This window comes from Colossoma macropomum, unplaced genomic scaffold (genome assembly GCF_904425465.1).
Source record: "Colossoma macropomum unplaced genomic scaffold, Colossoma_macropomum, whole genome shotgun sequence".
In the NCBI taxonomy this organism is placed as follows: domain Eukaryota; kingdom Metazoa; phylum Chordata; class Actinopteri; order Characiformes; family Serrasalmidae; genus Colossoma; species Colossoma macropomum.
In genome coordinates, this window is record NW_023494789.1 from 16,323,758 (window position 1) to 16,343,518 (window position 19,761).

The 19,761-nt window shown below is 39.2% G+C and overlaps 1 long non-coding RNA gene across 1 annotated transcript; it reads left to right on the top strand.

Annotated features, from left to right (window-relative positions):
• Positions 1 to 12,561: 12,561 nt before the first annotated feature.
• On the top strand, positions 12,562 to 16,423 carry LOC118807998. The gene is made up of 2 exons (XR_005007250.1): positions 12,562 to 12,717; positions 15,797 to 16,423. It is a non-coding gene; the product is annotated as an uncharacterized LOC118807998 (long non-coding RNA).
• Positions 16,424 to 19,761: the final 3,338 nt, after the last annotated feature.

Sequence of the window (19,761 nt, forward strand, 5' to 3'; positions counted from 1 at the left end):
GGTGAGGTAGGGGTGGTTATAATTTGTTATGCATATGCTGGATATGCAATAAATTTTGTCACTACAGCAGAAGTTTGAACACCACTTGAAAGTGAACGTATCCTCAACAGGGAACAAAATATGACAAATTTTAGTGAATATTTTGGATTTATTTACTGAGTTTAATATATTGGAAAATAATGAATAATAAAATAAAATATGCCATAACGTTTGCACAGACCACTTAAGTTTATACTTATTTTTTCCCCAATATGTTAAATTCAGTAATTAGCAACAATGGTGCATTAAAATGTATGTAACGGCGTTCTCTGTCGAAGACGTAAACTTTTTTTCACTTAAAAAAATCTACACAGCATATAATTTGACCAGGGAAGCCCAAACTTTTGCATACAACTGTAAACATTTTTCGGAATATATCATGGGTATCATCCGTACAACACTGAACAATTACATGAATCATAAAAACGCAAATTCAGAACAATAACAGAGAGCATGTAAACAACAAAAACCAATAGTAACTGCATAAATGGCATTATAACAGGTAGTTATAAAAAATAAAGATTATTGTTGTACTGGTTCATTTCGTCCATTCCAACTTGTTTGCAGAAACCAAATATTGTAATACATATTGTGTATCATAAAAAATCCTCAAGTACAGTAACGTTATGCTTTTGCCATTTCACCCACCCTTAATTTGAATGTTATTAAAAACCTTTAGAATTTGAAAACAAGGACATTTTCTAGTACACCATAGTTTATGACCACAAAACAGACCAGATTAAGTGAAGGTCCTGTGTTCAGGAACACTAGAGATCCTGCACAGAGATATAGTATTACTACAAAGCTAATCTCTCCTCCTCACCCATCTGGCCTTCTTTATCTCCATTCATCTCTCTTCTGGCCCTGGCATTCACAGCCTCCAGCCAGTCTCTCTCAATCTACACTGCACATCTGCAGAGCCATAAACAGCTGTGGATCATCCATTTGAGTCATTCTCATTTTAATCCCATTGAAATAATCCCAGTCTCACTTGAACGGCTATATGTAATAGTCCACTCTGTTTTTACTGGTCAGTTTCCATCTTTCTTCTGTGTAGAGCAGACATCAATATGACTTTTTAAGTCTTCTACACTTCTGAATTATTGTGGATGGATGTGTAACTCATAAACTACTTCTATGGTTTGCACAATTATTTACACTTTTGAAAACACCACCTGCACATTTCATTATGTGAAAATTTCACAATCATTTGACCGATAGAAATGTTCCAAAATTGCTTGGAATGAAATCTCATTACATGAACATATTTAAAAATTAAGAATATTTTTTCCTTTTCCTGTAAAGTTATCATTTATGAGTTTTTGCTACAAACGCTTTGCTCTTTCTTCTGGCAGCACTGCCTCTTTCTGTTTGTGGTGAAGACAATGCAGGTCTGAGGAGATTAACAGGTGTCATATTACCTTCTGTCAGAAAACAACCCCTCCCCTCCATCTTCCATTCCCCAGTGTAGTAATAGTCTAATGTGGGAGGTAAACAAATGGGAGTGTGAAGAACTAGCCTATGCAATTTTACACCAAATTTTCAGTCAATCAACTAAACATCAAGCTAATAACCCCAGTCCAATAAAGCTGTCAGAAGTCTGTGGTTTGTTCAAACTGGATTTCATCCCAAGGTAAAAATTCTGCTGAGAAGTGACTCTGACAGTGTGCACTCACTCTGAACTCAGGTTAAAACATTTCAAGCACACAACAGAAATTCTTCACATAAAAAGGATATTTTGTATGACCTCATCAGAGCTGCAATTTGGATAAGACAGATTTAAGTGTTCAGCTCGGTGACACATTTCATATCAGTTATCATGAGCTCATTCAGGGCCACCAGGGATGCGGATGGTACACAAGCAACAAGCAGTTTCCATGCGCGTCATCTTCAAGGCAGTCTGGAGAGAGCAGTCTATGCAACACTTGCTAGTTTATGTTAATGATCCCCTTCTCTGGCTCCTCTGCTATAATGAGGGGAAAAAAATACATTAAACATTATCCACAAAAGATTCTCAGCATAGTGAGAAGAGCACATTTAATGCATAAACCAATGAAACACTGAGACTATTATTTCATATTAAAGAAGAATTCTATTACATAAAAAATCTGCAAAATTCAACTGTTGAGATGTAAACAATCATTCAGAGCGGTTTGATGTGAAATGGTGCATTGTAGAGAAACTTAAATGACAATGATGGTGATAGGAACCAAGGGGGTCGAGATGTCTATAACACAAATATAGCCATTTTACTTACTATTTTATTTTCTATTCTATGTTGATCATGGAAAAAAAGTGTTTTCATTGGGTACTATTTTGACTTACAATGCCCTGAATGTTGCCATTTCATGTAATGGTTTTCTGTCATGTAGTTTTTTAGAAGCATTAAGCACTTCAGACGTCTGGTTCCTATCACCACCACTGTGAACAATTCTGATTCAGTTTCTCTAGAATGGAGCATTAACATCAAACCACCCTTTTGTTTACATCCTAACCAATTAATTATGCAGACATTTTGAAAAATTCTCTTTAATTTGAGATTTTTTGGATTGTTTGCACATATTTGTCAACACAGAGTTGATACACAGAGTTACATTGTAAAGTATCCACAACTCATCCAGAGCAGTATGTTTGATACATAAAGTTATGCTTGGCCTTAAAAGCCACTGGACCAGTTATAAATATTATCACTAAAACCGGATTGACTAGCAGTGAATTTCTCCTAAACTCCACACAGGTGAGGTTGGGCCCACATGACCAAGCCTTTTCAAAACTCCCTGCCAGCATTCTGAAAGTCAAAAGACCATCATTTTAAGCTAAAGACAATGACAGTCTGTTAGCGTCTTTTTACACAGTAAGTATTAAATCAGGATTAGGGCCCTTGAAAGCAGCTGGACAGAGCAAAACACAGCCAGCAGTAATCATAGAGGAAGATAATCCTGTAGGGGGAATCTTCCTCCAGCCTTTAAAGGACTGCATATTACGACCAATAGAAAAGTAGTTGAATATGTTATGCCAAATGAAACTGTTTGATCAGTGATTTCGGGAGTGTGTGTATTCAGAAGGCTCTGGCAGTTAAAAATTATAAGTATAATTTATTTATGTACCACATAGATAGCAAACATTCACAACTGATAAGACAGACAACTATTTTGAAAGTGTGATACACAGCAGTGTGAGGAAATTACACAAGTGGGTGCAAAACTATACAGAAGGACGTGGTGGATGGCAATGACTTTCAAGCTACTAAGGTACGCTGAGTCAAAGCTAGCTCTGGTCATGGTATTCATTCTCATTTTAACATTGGATTAAAAAACATTCAGTAGCCCATCACTGTATATCAATGCTGTCAAACAAAAATCTCCAAAACAGAAACTTTTCAGAGGAAGAAAAAATGATTCCTAACTTTCAAATGGAAGTTAAAGTAAAAACATTTCATTCCAAGTCCTTTGGGACCATTTCTATTGGTCTACTCATCATTAAACTTTTACACAATGTACAGGACAGCTGGTGTCTTCAAAGTATGTCAAGAAAGAAAAATAGAGTTAGAAGTTTTTTTTCCGACAGCGACCCAATTCAAGTTATTTCGACAGATTTTCTGTATTTGGCCATATAATTGTAAATATATAGTTGTCAGCCCCTCAGTTTAAACAAAACCGAGTTCTTAAGTAGAGTATGTTTAATATGGTTTTGGGCTGTTTACTTCAGCATTTCTCAAATCTGGTTCTGGAGGCCCACTTTCTTGCTTCTATTTTGCTGCTTCAACACAACCACCTTAACGTAATAATAGGCTGTTGATTAGCTGGTTAGTTGGATGAGGTGGGTTGGGAGCTAAACTAAAAGTGCAGGGCAGTAGGCAGCCAGGACCAGGGTTGAGAAACACTGATATACTGTATATACATGCACATGTCTGGCTCCACCAAGCAGTACTATGGTCCGTTGTCCATATAATGAACAATATTTAACATTGTTGTGTGTTAATTCAGAATTCAGTTGATGTGTGCTCTCATAAGTGTGCATGTCAGAATTTTACCATGGCTTTGAACATTGCTCAGCCAATCAGCTTTTAGATCTGGAAGTTTCTACTTTATAATTGATATTTTGATGGGTCGTGATCTTGATTTTAGGCTTGATTTTAGGATTTCTGTTATCGGTCAAAAGGAATTGCCAAAATGTGCATCTAAAAACACAGCTAATGCTTCCACCATTCTGTGTTATAAGACAGAATTCACCAGCTATTTTAAAAATCAAAGCTCTACTTGGCCAAATGACAATTACTCAACACAAGACACCAACTTAATTTTACACATTGAGCCTGAGGCACTACTACTATCACTACTATCATTAATCACAGGACTGCAAACCAGCCCACTAAGAAACTTTAAAGCAGTTCACTTTCCTGACCTTAAAGAAAGGCCAACAGAGTAAAGCATAATAAGCGTGCAAAACAAACTGCTGAGGGAACACCCTCTTCAAAAACACCCTCTACACACCTGAAGATATGAGAGGTGGTGCTGAATATTGCGCTTAAGCTAGGATTTAGGGCACTCTATTTGGATAATGACTCAGTAAGGATACATGAGGGCAAACCGGTTCCCGCTCTGAATTAAACTCGCACTCCGTGGATCACTTTCTCATTCTCATTCACTGAAAAAAGGGTGCTTTCAGCTGCTAGTGCAAGAGATCGCAATACATTCAGCACTTCTGCACCGGTTGACAAGCCAACGCTTGCGCAGCCCCTGACAGCACGGAGACAAACTTAGATAAATGAGGACGCCACATAGCAATACAAAGAGAGACATGAAACAGAATCGGGGGGGAAATGTGCAGTTTGATAGACAGAAGGAGCCGGCAGGGGGGGAAGGGAGAGGTGGAGGCAGAGAGGAGAAGGCAGGCATGTGCACACGATGAATACATATTCATGTTCGGTGACAGAAAGGTTGCTTTGTGCACCATTCCCATTTCCATCCTTCTGCAATGTGAGTGGGATAGACCGACCCAACAAAAGACAGGGGGAGGGGAGGCAGAAGAATAATTGTGTATGAACCACCAGCATTGTGAGGATTAAACAAAATATATGAGTTTCATGTGCTGAACCAGCTGAGGACAAAGGAAAAGCTTAAGGTTTAAATAAAGTGAGCTGTTTTAAATGCCTGCTCAACTGGCATTAAATATATCACAATTACTAGACTCTTACAATTGAACAGACTATAAGGATTCTTTGGAATGATGCCATAGAAGAACCACTACTGGTTCCCTGAGGAACTTTCAATGGATTGATCTTTAAAGAACCATTTTAGTAAACGATATGTGTGAGTATAAAGAAACCCTTGTTAAAGTTTAGAGAATCTCCACATAATGTGGAAGTAGTGTACCAGTTACAGGTCTTACCTAGAGTCATACATATAAGCAGAGAGCCAGTGATGGTTGGCTGTAATATTGGATGTAGCTTCATTTTTGAGAGTCGTTCTGCTACAGCAATTAAATGAGGTCTTGCTAGCTGCAGGCCCAACTTTGTATGTTTACTTAAATATTCATGTGCACCATTAGCAGAACCATCACAGTACGTTTAACAGCAGCGTTGCATCTTTTATCAACTAACAACAAAAACAGAACATTACAAAATTCAAGTTCCAATAATTACTGACAGACTGCAACATACAAAGTGAACTATCTTACCTGAATGTCTATTACACTTAAAATGTCTGTGTTATGAGCTCCAAATGTCTGTGTACAATAGCACCACCATAAGCTTGGAGCTAATGTAATACTGCAAACCCCATAAGGGTGCTAAAAGAAATTAGCATTATTGCAGTGGAGTAGGTCATTGCTTGCTCAGCTAATAATCATTTGTTAACAGCAAGTAAAATGATGCCTTATTTTGATGCCTTTTTTCTAAAACAGAGAGAGGACGTAGCATTCCTAGCCCATTTATACCAACAGCCCCTGCAAAGAACTGTCTAGGAACATTTTTTATTTTTAAAGGTGTGTATTTCTCTAGGTTTTACTATGTTTTTGCACTAATAGTAATGTGAGGCCACCAATTGGACCATTTTCGCTGCTCTGAATTCACATTTTGTTCCAGCATTTGCACCATCAGCAGAACATTGGGACCATGAATGGTTCTACTCATTGGTTTGGTTTACAGAGCTAACCTGCTAATATGAGGAATGCTTTCACTGAACATTCTGGGGACACATGATATGTATAGACGTCATGATTACTGAAGACAAAGTGATGACACTGCCCTTGCTGCAGACTATCGCAAAAGTCAGTGGTTGAATAATCACCGGTTTCACAGACTGGACAGTAAAAGGCGTAGATGTTGTTGTGCGCAAGGGCCTGTTTCCACCAGCTGGACGAAAGACACAGAACAGATGAACCCTGCAGCCCACTTCAGCTGCCTCAGCCCACCATGAACTCCACATGACAGAAGTGGACTCAGGGCTGCTGCAAAACAACCGCTCTGAAAGAAGCAGGCAGGGGAAAGACACGTATAGCTAGTAATGATCCTCATGGCATTTCCTGGCCAAAAGGAGAATCTTCTGCAGAGCAGTTTTGTTTTTTTTTTTAAATGTGACCACACAATCACACACACATGGTTCTGTCCTGCAGCGGATTCTCCGATTCTCCTCTGGAACAGTGTTTCACTGACAAACACCCACGGAAACGTCTGGAAATATCAGTTGGGCAAATTCTTTAGTGCTGATGATGACAAAGTGGAACAACAAAATAAAAAAAATGCTTTCTCTATGATCAGAATGAAAGCAGGTTTTTGTATGCTTGCTAAACAGTCTTAGAGAAGTACACATGAAAATTACAGATGTCCCTTAACTATGTCTTTACACTAGCATTCAAAAGTTTGGAATGACTTGTCATAACAATAATTGGTGTTATTTTATTCAGTAATAATTAAACAGTGAAGACTGAAACACAGCAGCACTTTTCAAAAGTTCAAAACTTTTGAACTTTTGTTTGAAAAAAAGAGGACACTGTGTTGTTGTGTGTACAAACCCAGTGGCAGAAAAGTTGGGACAGTAGGTAAAATGCAAATAAAAACAGAAAGCAGCGATTTTTACATCTACTTTGACCTGTATCTGAACAAAAATACAAGTACAAAGTACAAAGTACAAAGACTTATCAAACAGAAATATTGTTAAATGTTCGAAAACATGCAATCATGATAGGGTATTTAAGGAGCATCCAGGAAAGGCCTAGTATGAGCAAGAATGGGTCGAGGCTCGCCATTTTTTTCCAAAAATGTATCAGCAAAAATTCCAACAGTTTAAAAATAATGTTCCTCAGCCAGAGATGGCAAGGATTTTCGGTATTTCACCCTCTAAAGTACATAAAGTTCATAATGCCATCAAAAGATTCAATCCAGAGAAATCTCTGGCTGAAGAAAACTGAATAGCCATGACCTTCAACCCCTCAGATAGCAGTGCATTACATGCTGGCTTCTAGGTGTGGGAATCTCTAGGCACCTCACGATTCGATTACGATTATGATTCAGAGGGCTGCGATGCGATTATAATACGATTATCGATGCATCTTTTTTTCTATATAGCATTTATATTTTCTCACTGTGTGAGCTCAAGTTTCGAGTTCAAGTTTCAAGTTTATTTGTCATTTGCACAACATATCAGGACATTTATGCATTGAAATGCTTGTGGTGAGGCTGAGCTAATCACTCTACAGAAAGTAAATAAGTAAAAATAAAAATACAAGAAAAACCAACCGAAATATATTATATATACACAAAATATACACAAAATATACACAGAATGTAGAGACAATATACATTTTAAAGTGACTATGTGACTCAGTGTTATTGTTATTTAAAGTGACTTGGTACTTTTAAAGCAAAGTATTTGTAATGATCCATAATGAATTTACTTCCAGTATCTTTTTTAATAAAACAGATGGAAGTGATGTGGCAAGTGAACTAGAAGGCTCTCATTCAGTGCTCTTGTTTGGAGCACGAGAAGCTGCTGCTACTCATCTGCGATAAAATGCACAGTTACGGTGAAATATGATCCAGTGGTGATGGATGTTCACGCAGCACATGTTACAGCTATTCTACCAGTTTTCTTCAGTGATTTTATAACTCGGTTTTGGTCTCGTTGTAGAGACGGGGTGGATCGCTGTGTCAGTAAAGTATCTTTGAGACGGGTCGTGTGCAACATAGCGTGAAAGCCCTGTTTCGCAGTGACTGAGAACCGGCGTGCAGACTGCAGGTCACATAGCAGCGATGTGTTATTCGCATTTATAAGCACTGCAGTTGGTTTCCTGGTATGTTAAATCTGCAACGAGAGACTGTCAAACACTAATAAGTGGTGAGGCTGAAGTCGGCTTCTCTTTCGAATTATCCCGTTCCACCTTAAATGGTGCCGCATTTACATTCGGCGCCTCAGTCAGAATTTAAGGTGGAACGGGTAAATTCGAACAAGGAGCTGGAGAATAAGAACCGACTTCAGCCTCGTAAAACAGTCGAATGTTGAGAGACATTTAACTGATCAACTTCTGAGGAAAAGTTTTCTGGCGGAGATGGGAGGAAAAAGGTTGTAGGTGAAGCTTAAAGCAGAGCAGAGTAAATCTGCGTTTTCGTTTATATTGTTTAGCCTATACTAGGACATTAACACATACTGAGACATACTGGACATTAAATGTTGCGGCTCCCAGGGTGGTTTGATTTTTGCTGAAAGGACAAAACATTTGGGTTGTGACTCCTGATTTAACCTGGCTTTTAATGCAGAGGGAGCCGGTCGGATTTCTCGCTCATCCATGTGTGCTTTTGTTATGTGCCGCCACAGCCTGTCTGGGCGCCGCACTTCCGCACTTCCAAGTTCCTCCTTTTGCGTTCCGTCAACATTACGGTATAAATTAAATATTTAGAAAATCGATTTTTGACGTTTGTGAATCGATTCAGAATCGTTCACGTCCGCATCGCGATGCATCTAAGAATCAATTTTTTCCCGCACCCCTACTGGCTTCTGTGATGGAGATCACCACATTGGCTCAGGAATACTTTGAAAAATCATGATCAATAAACGCCATCCGTCCCTGCATCCCCAAATGCAACCTAAGGCTGTGCTATGCACAGCGGAAGCCATATGCCAACAGCGTCCAGAAACACTGCCGAATTCTCTAGGCTCATCATGTTCATCTGAAATGCACTGATGCACAGTGGAAACGTGCTGTGGTCTGACAAGTCAACCTTTCAGATTATTTCTGGAAGTAATGGACATCGTGTTCTCCAGGCCAAAGAAGAAGCAGACCATCCAGATTGTACCAGCATAAGGTTTAAAAGCCAGGGTCTGTCATGGCATAGGAGGGGTATTATTGGGTAACATGCACATCTATGAAAGCACTATTAACATTAAATACATTCTGGAGCAACATATGGTACTTTTTAGGTGCTGTTTTTTCAGGAACACCCATGCTTATTTCAACATGAGAACAGCAAGCCATACTCTGCACGTGTTACAAAAGCATAGCTGCATGATCTGAGAATGGCCTGAACTGCCTCTCATTGAAGACTCGTTTTTATTGAGCTCAAAACATGAAAACAAAGACCCTGCGTGGTTGCACAGCTAAAGACTTGTAAAATGAAGATATTTTGGCAGAAGAATTACAAAAAAAAATACGCTTTCAAGGATGGATCAGTTTGTGTCTTAAGTTCCCAAACCATGTCAAACAAAATTTGCTAATCATTGATTTCTGTTTTTATTAGCATTTCACATACTGTCCCAACTTTTTGGGAATTGGGGATGTATTTATTGTTACACAGATAAACATATATGTGGGTCAGAGGAATTTACAGTTTTACAGGAATAATAATAATCTGAGTCAGATTACTCAGGGGTTTATAATAAAAGAGAGAGAGGATGTGAATGAGAGTGTTAACATGAGCCTGTGTGTGTGTGAAATGGAGAGAGTGTGTGAGGTAATATCATTGGATGTGAGTAGGTCAGTAGTAAGAAAGAGGGGAACTTCCTACAGACATGATTAATGACTGCTCGCCATACGTCTTTGGAGTGGGCACGGAGCGGTGATCAACCCAGACTGAAGCTTTCCTCAGAGGAGACTAACATGCAGCAGTGACAGCCCAGACATTCAGTCATATTCCTCAGTTATATTCCTACTACAATTCTTTAGTCATATTCCTAGTACGGCCCAGCCCCTTGGTCATATTCCTAGCATGGTCTGGTCCCTCATTTATATTTCTAACATGCCCCCATTGCCCCATAGTAGGAATATTGTCCCCACAGTCATATTCCTACTATGGCCAAGCCCCTCGGCCTGATTCTGTAACCCTGTAACCCTCAGAGGTCAAAGCCAGGATATAGAGTAAATGATTAATTGTGATTTGTAACGAATCTGTAAATGATTTAGTGTGATACAGTTTACAGTGAGGAGGTCAAATGAGTCAGGATGGTGTTCCAGCACCCTATAGGTAACTTGGAAGGGGAAAAATCTCATCTCATCTTCTTAACCTGCTTGCTCCAGCTAGGGTCGCGTTTGCAGTAGAGAAAGCAGAGAAGCCCAGACCACCCTGTCCCCGGAAAACTCCCTCCAGCTCATTCTGGGGGAACCCAAGCTGCTACCAGGCCAACTCAGAGATATAATCCCTCAAGCAGGTCCTGGGATGACCTTGGGCTCTTGTCCCAATCGGCCGTACCTGTTTAACCTCCAACAGGAGGCAGCCAGTGGGCATCCTAATCAAATGCCCGAACCACCTCAACTGGCTCTTCTTAATGTGGAGGAGTAGCGGCTCTACTTTGAGCTTCTCACGGATGACCGAGCTCCATACCCTGTCAAGTAGAGTGTAGCCCACCACCCTGCAGAGAAAGCTCATTTCCATCACTTTTGCCTTATGGCTCAGCTCCCTCTTCACCACTACAGTCTGGTACAGCGACCACATTACTGTTGCCGCCTGTCCCAGACTATGGCCGACCTCATGATCTCTCTTTCCATTATTCATGAACAAGACCCCAAGATACTTAAACTCTTCTACTTGGGGCAGGTCCTTTCCCCTTACCTGGAGGGGTTATATGTCATCCTTTTCCAGTAGAGGACCATGGAAGAAATTCTACCACTTATTTTCTCCAGAGTTAGTTACTGTTGCTACATACAGTCCAGTCATGTTTGTGGAGTCTGACTAATGGTCAGTGATGGCTAGTGGTTGGATAGTGAAAGGGTTACTTTGCAATTTTGCATCCATACCTCATGGGTGGCTACAATACCTTGATAGCTTCAAGTATTAGTCTACATTACTATATAAATCATGAAAAAGTTATTTATCTTCCTTTTATTTAAGATGCTTCTCTGTCTTGGTTGTTTTTGGATTCTTTTTTAAAAATAACTTATTTATCTAATGATTTCGTTTTTATGTCAATGAGAAACTTGAATAATGGCACAAAAAATTATTTTAAAATACATCAGCCTAAATATTAAATTGAATTTGTTTACATTACTGTTTAATCCTGAGTTAAAATTCTTTCAGTTAAAATGAAATTCAGTTAAAAGTCACATGCTATGGAATTCCAAAAACAACAAATGTTAGATAGCAACAGGCTGAACATCTGCTGAATTAAGCATATGACTGAATACAAGAAGTGGTGTTCTAAAAAGAAAGAAAGAAATTGTTTATTAAAGTCGCTAAACAGTGAATAAAACATTTAAATTATTGCATCTATCATTTTTTTCTATTTTTATCATCTTTCATGTTTTATCGATTCTTGCACATAGCACTTTGCCACTATCAGTGGAAGCAGAAAAAGTGTTGGATGGTTGCCTTTGTTAAGTTTGTGCATCATCATCATCATGCTTTGAAAGGTTACCTTTGCTGTCATACTAAGCATTGTATCACGCTGTGACTTTTCTGGGTCTTGCTTTCTTGAGTTTGTTTCCATTTGCCATTCAAAGTTAAGTGTTTGCCACGGATGATTTCTTTTGCCACAAATGATTTCCCCCAGTCATATGGGGGTGGGTAATCATTTTATTAGGATTTGCAACCATAAGATTGTAGTACTGCCGCTACTTGAAAATCTAAGCGATTTTAACTGTGTTGGTAAGATGAGTTCACAAATTTCACCTACAGTGATCTTACCTTTAACGTAACCTGCATCATTTCCAAATTAATTTATCAGATCATGTGAAAATAGAACTAGTTAGCTAGCTAGCTGGCTTGTGTATGGTGTCAGCTAACATGTGGCTTAGTGATTAGCTAAGTGCTCAAGCTAACTGTTTTAAGGTAAGCTATCTATTAACTTACAACCTCATTCCCCGCTCGCTGTCTAAGGTTATACTACTTTCTACATTGCAATTGAATCACAGCTGATAAACAGCAACATGCATTAGGATGAATTTGTTCATGCCCATTAAAGTAGCTTGCGATGACAGTGCTTAGTCATTAAAAGAAAGGGAGGATTAGTGTGTCTGCTTTAATCAGCAGACAGAGAACATGTCCCGCTCAGGCAGAGTGCAAGGAATATCCAGCAAAAAGCTTGTGCACTGACTGACCAGGGGCCGGCTGTTTGGTACGTTAGGCGTAAGGCTCACTTCCTCACCCTCGCCACAGGAAGACAGACCACATGAAAACAGGAAGCTCTCCTACATGCACACATCAAAGAGCTGCTGCGTAGAGGTGAGAGCGGCCTAACTCAAAAGACAAAGGTACGGCCTAACTCAAAGCAGACGGGAGATTTTATGGTTGCTCAGGTTTAATTAGGGGTAAAACTGCAACTCAGTTTTACAAATACTGTTATTCCATTTGTATACTGTGACTTGTTTGTTATTTTACTGCTGCAGACTTTTTATGATAAAAATAATAATGATAATGACGTTCAATGATGTTCAAAACCTACACAAAAGGTTCTTTAGTAAAAGGAACAGTTCTACTTAGGACCATGAGTTCTATATAGAATCAGTTCATGCTTTGTTTTTTGCATGAAATTATGAAATGAAATGGTGATATGATTCTTCAGATTGATAGAGAATGTGTTGTATTGTTATGGCTCAAAATCTTCTTTAAAATGATTCTATAGAGCATCAAAAGGGGTTCTTGTTACAATGTCAAGGTTGTAACAATAGAAAAACCCTTCTTGGTGCTATATAGGACCATTTGCAAAAAGGCATTGTAAATCTTTAAAGGTATAACAAGTGGTTTTACGGACCAACTGTGCACTTTAAATATGTTTTTCCCATGGCAAAGGAATGTATTTGTACCCTTTCATGATCTAATGTTTTAAAACAGAACAATAAAATAAAAAGCCTGGAGTCAAGACAAGGTGTATAGAGCCAATGCAACTTAAAACAAAATGTAACTGCGCTACAATATGGTACAATTATGTTCCCTAACTAAAGGGACTGAAGACGTACTATTGAGGGAACCTCCCCAGTGATGGCTTAGTCTAACATTTTTCAACACCCTTTGCATTTTCTATTGGCAATGTCTCTAATGTACAGTTTAAATGTGCTTTATGGCTTATACTTAGGAATGGAACAACCTGCAGCAGGAAAAGCAAACCAGTCTTTCCTTTTAACTCACTTTTTCCTTTCCAGGGCAAACAAAGAAGGGACTGTCTAAAGACACTAGAAATGTTCTAACATGCCCAAAATGCTGAGCACTCTCCATATCTTATAGATGCTTCTGGTAGTGTTCACGTTGCTTATTCATCATACCAGCAGTCAGATGAAGATAAGATTTAAGAAAATGAGTGGTAAACCATACAGACACACTGTCTGGTCTGTTCAGAAATGACTGCAGGGCTCTGCTGAGGAAAATGTCCTCTTTTTGCTATACTGAGTTGATGGGCATGATTTCTATTGAAAACAGATGATGTGTGTGCAAGTGCGCCATAAGCGATGTGCTCTGAACTAGGACATTATTCCCTCGATCCCATTTAATGACCATGCGGAGCAGCAGGGGGCGGGAGCAGGTTAATTCATTTACGCAAAAGATTGTAGAAGAGTGCTCCTCGCTGCGTGTTGACACATTTCTCCATACACTAAAAAAAAAACATCTTGGTAAGAGCATATTAAATATATAAGCAATCTACATCATATTTCTAATGATGCAAGAATATTAATATTTCTGCAACACAAAAATACGAAAAAATAAGAAACCAGTGTTTATCTTAAGGGGAGAATGGATAAAGCAAGGTGAAAAGCGGGTGTTAAAAGGCCAGACTAACGGCTCTCCGGTGTTTCATAATACAATTTGAAAGTGAGGACATACAACCTCAGTGGGGAAAGGAGAAACAGAAGAAAGATGAGACAAGTGAGGGAGGAAGAAAAAGCGAGAAAAGGGGGCCAAAGAGAGTAGATCCAGGGGCCTTCTTTATCACAGTGTTGGAGAGGGGGGAGGGGTTCGCTGTGCCCCACACCTCTGCCATGTGGGCCTCATAGCCAAACACACACATACACACACCCCACACACCTTTAACGAGCCAGAGAAGCCATGCAGGCACTGACTGCACACGTGATCGCTGCTCGTCAGTGAGAGACATAAAAACACCTCACACACAGGTTTGTTTTTATATATGTATTTATACAACTTTAGGACGTGGGGTCATACATACATCCTATATGTACGAATATATACAGTACTGTGCAAGTAGGAGACCACCCTTCATATATTTAATTTCCAGTCAAAACTGCTATTAAATACAAGTCATTTACTTTTCAGGAGATACTGGATATAAGATAATCCACTTGCATAAGGAAAGAGAAAGTCAAAAGAAAATAAATGAAAAACTGGAGTGAAAAAATGATTAGAAGATAAATAACAACTGTGCAAGATCAGGTAGACCACTCTTACTTCAGATCTGAAAAAGGTGTTTCTGTCTATCCTTCCACTGTGAGAAGACAACACAATGAGTCTAAAAAAGATGTGTAGCTGTCAAGAAGCCATTATTGAGCAAAGAAAAAAGACAAAAAAGAAAATATGCAAATCAAACACAGAAGCTGCTGGTGTTCTCAATGGACTGACCACCCCAGAGTCTAGAACTTTCGAGATGTGAAAAAATATCCCAGCAGATTTTTAGTTGTTGATGCTTTCATGTAATATTCTGTTTAATGTGCATTTTCTGATGCTAAAAAATTAACTGAATGTTGCCATTTTTCCTGCCAATAATATAAATGAAGAGTGGTCTCTGTCTTTTGCACAGTTCTGTATGTAACTACCTTCATGTAATACGATTTTTTTTGCCAACTCTAAATTCAGCCTCAGTAATAAAAAAGAAATGGTTTTCCTTTCTAGAAAAACTTCCAAAAAATGAAATGTGTAGCTTTTGCCAAAAAATCACTTTACAAAGTCAGAACCCTCTTGTTGGTCCTCACATTATAGGTTTCTCTTGTTTTTCTACAAAGATATCTGTCCAGAAAAAAAAAAAAACACTCACACAATCATTAAACACCACATGCCTACTACCTCCTTTTTCTAACTACAAGGAAAAACCAGGTAAAGCAGACTAGCGTAGTGTAGTCAGTAATTTACATGTCTACAGTGTTTACCTAGAAGGAGGAGGGCATCATATTCAGGCCTCTGCATGGGTTGTTGTATATTATTTAACCTATAGCGCCATCTTTAGATAAGACACACTTCTTACTGTCCTTGGAGGCTCTCTGGACATCAGAAAGGCACAAATGGACAGTCTAGAACACTGCTCTGTGCTCTGTGAGATGTACTCATGTTCATTTTATTTCTCTCTCACTCACTCTTGCTCGCTCTCCTCTTCTTTCTCACACACAGCTGATGTCAAACCCATCTGTCTTTCTTTTTGACGGAAGTGGAAAAAATGAGTAAACACAGGGAAGCAGTGGACACAGAAGGGAACTCATTAAGCACTAACATTAACAGAAGCCTTCCAGAAGCTGTCTGGACCCAAGATTTAAACGTGCTGAAAAGTGGCAGGTCAGAGCTGCAGTAATGAGAGGAAACTGAACGGTCAAGCTCACAAAACATGAAACAAGACCATAGATAAAAGGGCCCACAATGGAGCGGCTGTAGACTGTAAGAACACACAGCTACTGTACCGCACAAAGCCGGGGGAGAGAAAGAGACTGGCTGGCACAGGCGCACTGAAAAGGCTCCTAACAAAGGAAGCGCAATCATGAATAAAAATTTGACACTGTAGCTGCTCTGCCTGTTGGCTGCGAGTGCCACACACAGAAATAGCTGCTGAGCCAGTGGGTGTGGTGCCATGGCAACTGGAGCTCGGGTCTGATGTCACAGAGGATCACTATGGCAACCGGCCCAGATTGCCTGTCGCAGCATGAGGTCAGCGTTGCCAGGGAAACGCACCAGCTGAGCAATAAGCTTTTTATTGCGGTGCGAAGGGGGAGAGGCAGGGAAGAAGACGGGGACGGGCTGGAGAGAGAAAGAAAAGACAGGCAGCACCTTCAGCTGCTTAAACACCACATCGTTTGGTCAGGTGCGATACTCTTTTTGGATGACCACAGCATTTTACATGCACGGAGAGGAAAAGTAGAAAAACTAAAATTCTTTCCTTAACCTCTTTAATCCAGGCTTGTTATTCAATTATTAACCTTCATGCTCTTTAATCTACTGTTAACTAATAGTAATTATTCAGTAACTGATGTGAAACATGTTACACAGTTATAACAGTGAGGAATTAAAATGTGGGCCCACATAAAAGTCTACAGGGTTTAAAGTGCAGGCTTATTATTTAGGTTTAAATCATATAGTTCATTATCAAGTAACTACTATTAATAATTCAGTTGCTACTGTGAAGCCAAAATTTCAAGGGGAATTCCACGAATTTCTCAAAATTTCTGCATAATTCAATCAATGATATATATTACAGGACATTTGTAGTGTTTTGATGTGAAATACTGCATTTTAGAGAAAACTACTAATACAACGTGGACGTCACAACGTCTACAATGCAAATAAAGCCCCATTACTAACAATCCAAAACAACTAGAGCATACATGTGTCTGAGTTTTTATAAGTAAGGTTAATGATGATAAAGTACTGGCAAATCTGGGGAAAACAAGTTTTACTATTTTACCTTACAACGACCTACATTTTTAGACTAAACCTTATTCTCAAATCTACCATAAAACAATGTCTCAGGCATCAGGCAGCGTATCTGAAGCCATTTCACATAACACTTTTCTGTGAGGTAGCTCTTAGATGCATTAAACACTTTGGATGTCTGGTTCATTTCACCAGCACTGTAAACAATTCTGAATTGGTCATTTTCTCCAGAAAGGAATTTCATGTTAAAAATATTCAGAATGACTTTGTTTACATCTGAACTATTAATTATGCAGACATTTTGAAAAATCACTTGAACTCCCCTTTACGTTATGTAGTTATGAGTGTGAGGCAATAAAATATGGTTCCTCATATAGGCTTTTGCAGTTTAAGGGGTTAACAATGGCAATGCACACTTTCCTTCTTAAATGCAAATTTTAAACAGCATTTTTGAAATATGTGACAAACATCCTTCTGGAAAAGATAAAACAACATTTACAAAAAGAGAAAGAAGTTGTGCAGGGGGCTGGGAAGTGGATGTGGGGCGCCATCGAGGGCCCTGGAGAGCAAGGGCTCACACACTGCAGACCTGCTGCCTGTATTCATGAATACGCATGCGGCCCAACCCCCTCCGCCTCAATAGACCTTTTCATCGTGCACACACACATTGTACGGGGGCCCATTAAGGATGAATGCACGCCTTAGAAACCCGAGGCAACAAACACACGCTGCCCCTTTCACTCACGACCCAGGCGTGTGGTGGAACGGCCCTGAATCTGCTTCGGCCCACAAATCTGGAGCCCCACCTTCGAGTGCCTTACACAGAAGGACGCCATATACAACATATTGGTGTTTGGCACCAACTAGTGGCAAAAAGAGGCAGGCTCAGTTTGCCGAAGTGACCAGCAGCAGCATATCAGTGGAATAAATATACACCTGATCCGACTACTCTGCTCGTTACCAACCTCTTACTGAGTTCAAGCTGTTGGATGTTGTGTAAAAGCAGGGAATGCACTAAAATGTGCAGGACAGTGGGCTTAATCTATCTGATATTTGTTTAAGCAAGGGAAGTAATATCATTTTGTGCTACTTAAAAGACATTATTCAGCATTTCACATACTGTACTGCACCAAATAAACCAAATAAAAGTCCAAATAAACAGAACTAATTATACTTTGTAATGAAACTTGCAGTTGGTCAGTGTTGTTTAAGTATTGACGTTGGAAAATGTATAACAACAACGGTAAAATATTGCATTGTCCATCTCTAGCTTAAAGGGCATCACGTCATGCCACAAGCTGCACTTCATGCAAAAAAAAATATATGTATATCATAAGTGATCAAATAACTTCCTTGTGCAGCCAGGGTTACAGCTGACACCAAAATCCCTCTTTTATTCCACTAGGAAATATACACGGTTTGTAAACGGCAAGTAACTTGTAAAACTAGTCATAAGAAAATCATGTATTCAAAATCAACTTAAATACAACATAAAAGTTAATTGCACATAAAACGTAAAACATTCAGAGACAAGATCTCGTGAGGTCTGAATAATCCACAAGCCCAGAGCACAACTCCATCTTCTTACGTGCACAAAGGGCTTAATATGATCTAATTATATCGAGACAACACAGATTAATGTAAGAGCTTTAATGGAACCCCCCGATGATCCTTTAAAATGTGCAGGTAGTCAGCAATTTCTGCCTTGATCCACTTAGCTGAGGCATGTTTACTTCCTGAACTGTTGCGCGGCTGGTGCTAAAGTGCGCACGACTGAGTATATGGTGACTCTCAAACAAACGTTTTACGTTCTATCTGGTATTAAAGAGAGAGGAGAAGACAAACATGAATAGAGCTGTTATATCCATGCACACTGAAACAGACAATGATACAATTACTGGTCAATTTGGTTTTTGACCAAAAGTTTGAACTAAAATTTAGCAGTTTGCTGATTTCTCTGCTCTAGCATCCCACCTAATCCTGGTAATTGGCTGATGAGTCGAATCAGGTGAGCTTGAGCAGGAAAAAAATTAAATTAAATTTAATTTAATAAAATTCACTAAAATGAGCAGGAACCCAGCCCTCCAGGACCTGAGTTCCCCACCCCTCCCTTAGAGGGATACTGCAATCACTGACCACAGAAAGCAGTTGCTCTTCAGTACCTATAAAGAACACAATTTCAGCAGAGACAATAGAAGAGCTGTGGGACGAGCCACACACACACACACACACACACACACACACACACACGGTTTCTGAATATTGCAAGCAGCTAAACACAAACAGCCAGAAAAGGTACAAAGTTAACTTGCTTTAAAGTCAACCTGAAATGTTTTTTAATCAGTTCATCTTGCTGATAATATTTAAAAAGATTCATTGTATCATTTAAAAGCCATCAAAATGTAGTGAGGTTGGTCTTGTGTCTAAAATGCCTTTTGATTACATCATCATGCACCAGAGGGCAGGGAAAAATAACATTAATCAATAAAATCAGGTTTCAGCTCCCTCTCCTACCAACTCCACCTATCATCACGTGAAAAAGCCCAGCTGGCTCAGAGACTCTCTGTGACTGTTTTCATGGTATAGAACAAAATGCGTTATGATTTCTCGTTCATGTTGACTTTAAAACAGTGACAATGGGTTGAAACTCACAGGTTAGTTTTAAAAAAGAGAGTTACTTAAAAATGAATTAAATAACACAAAACACACACACA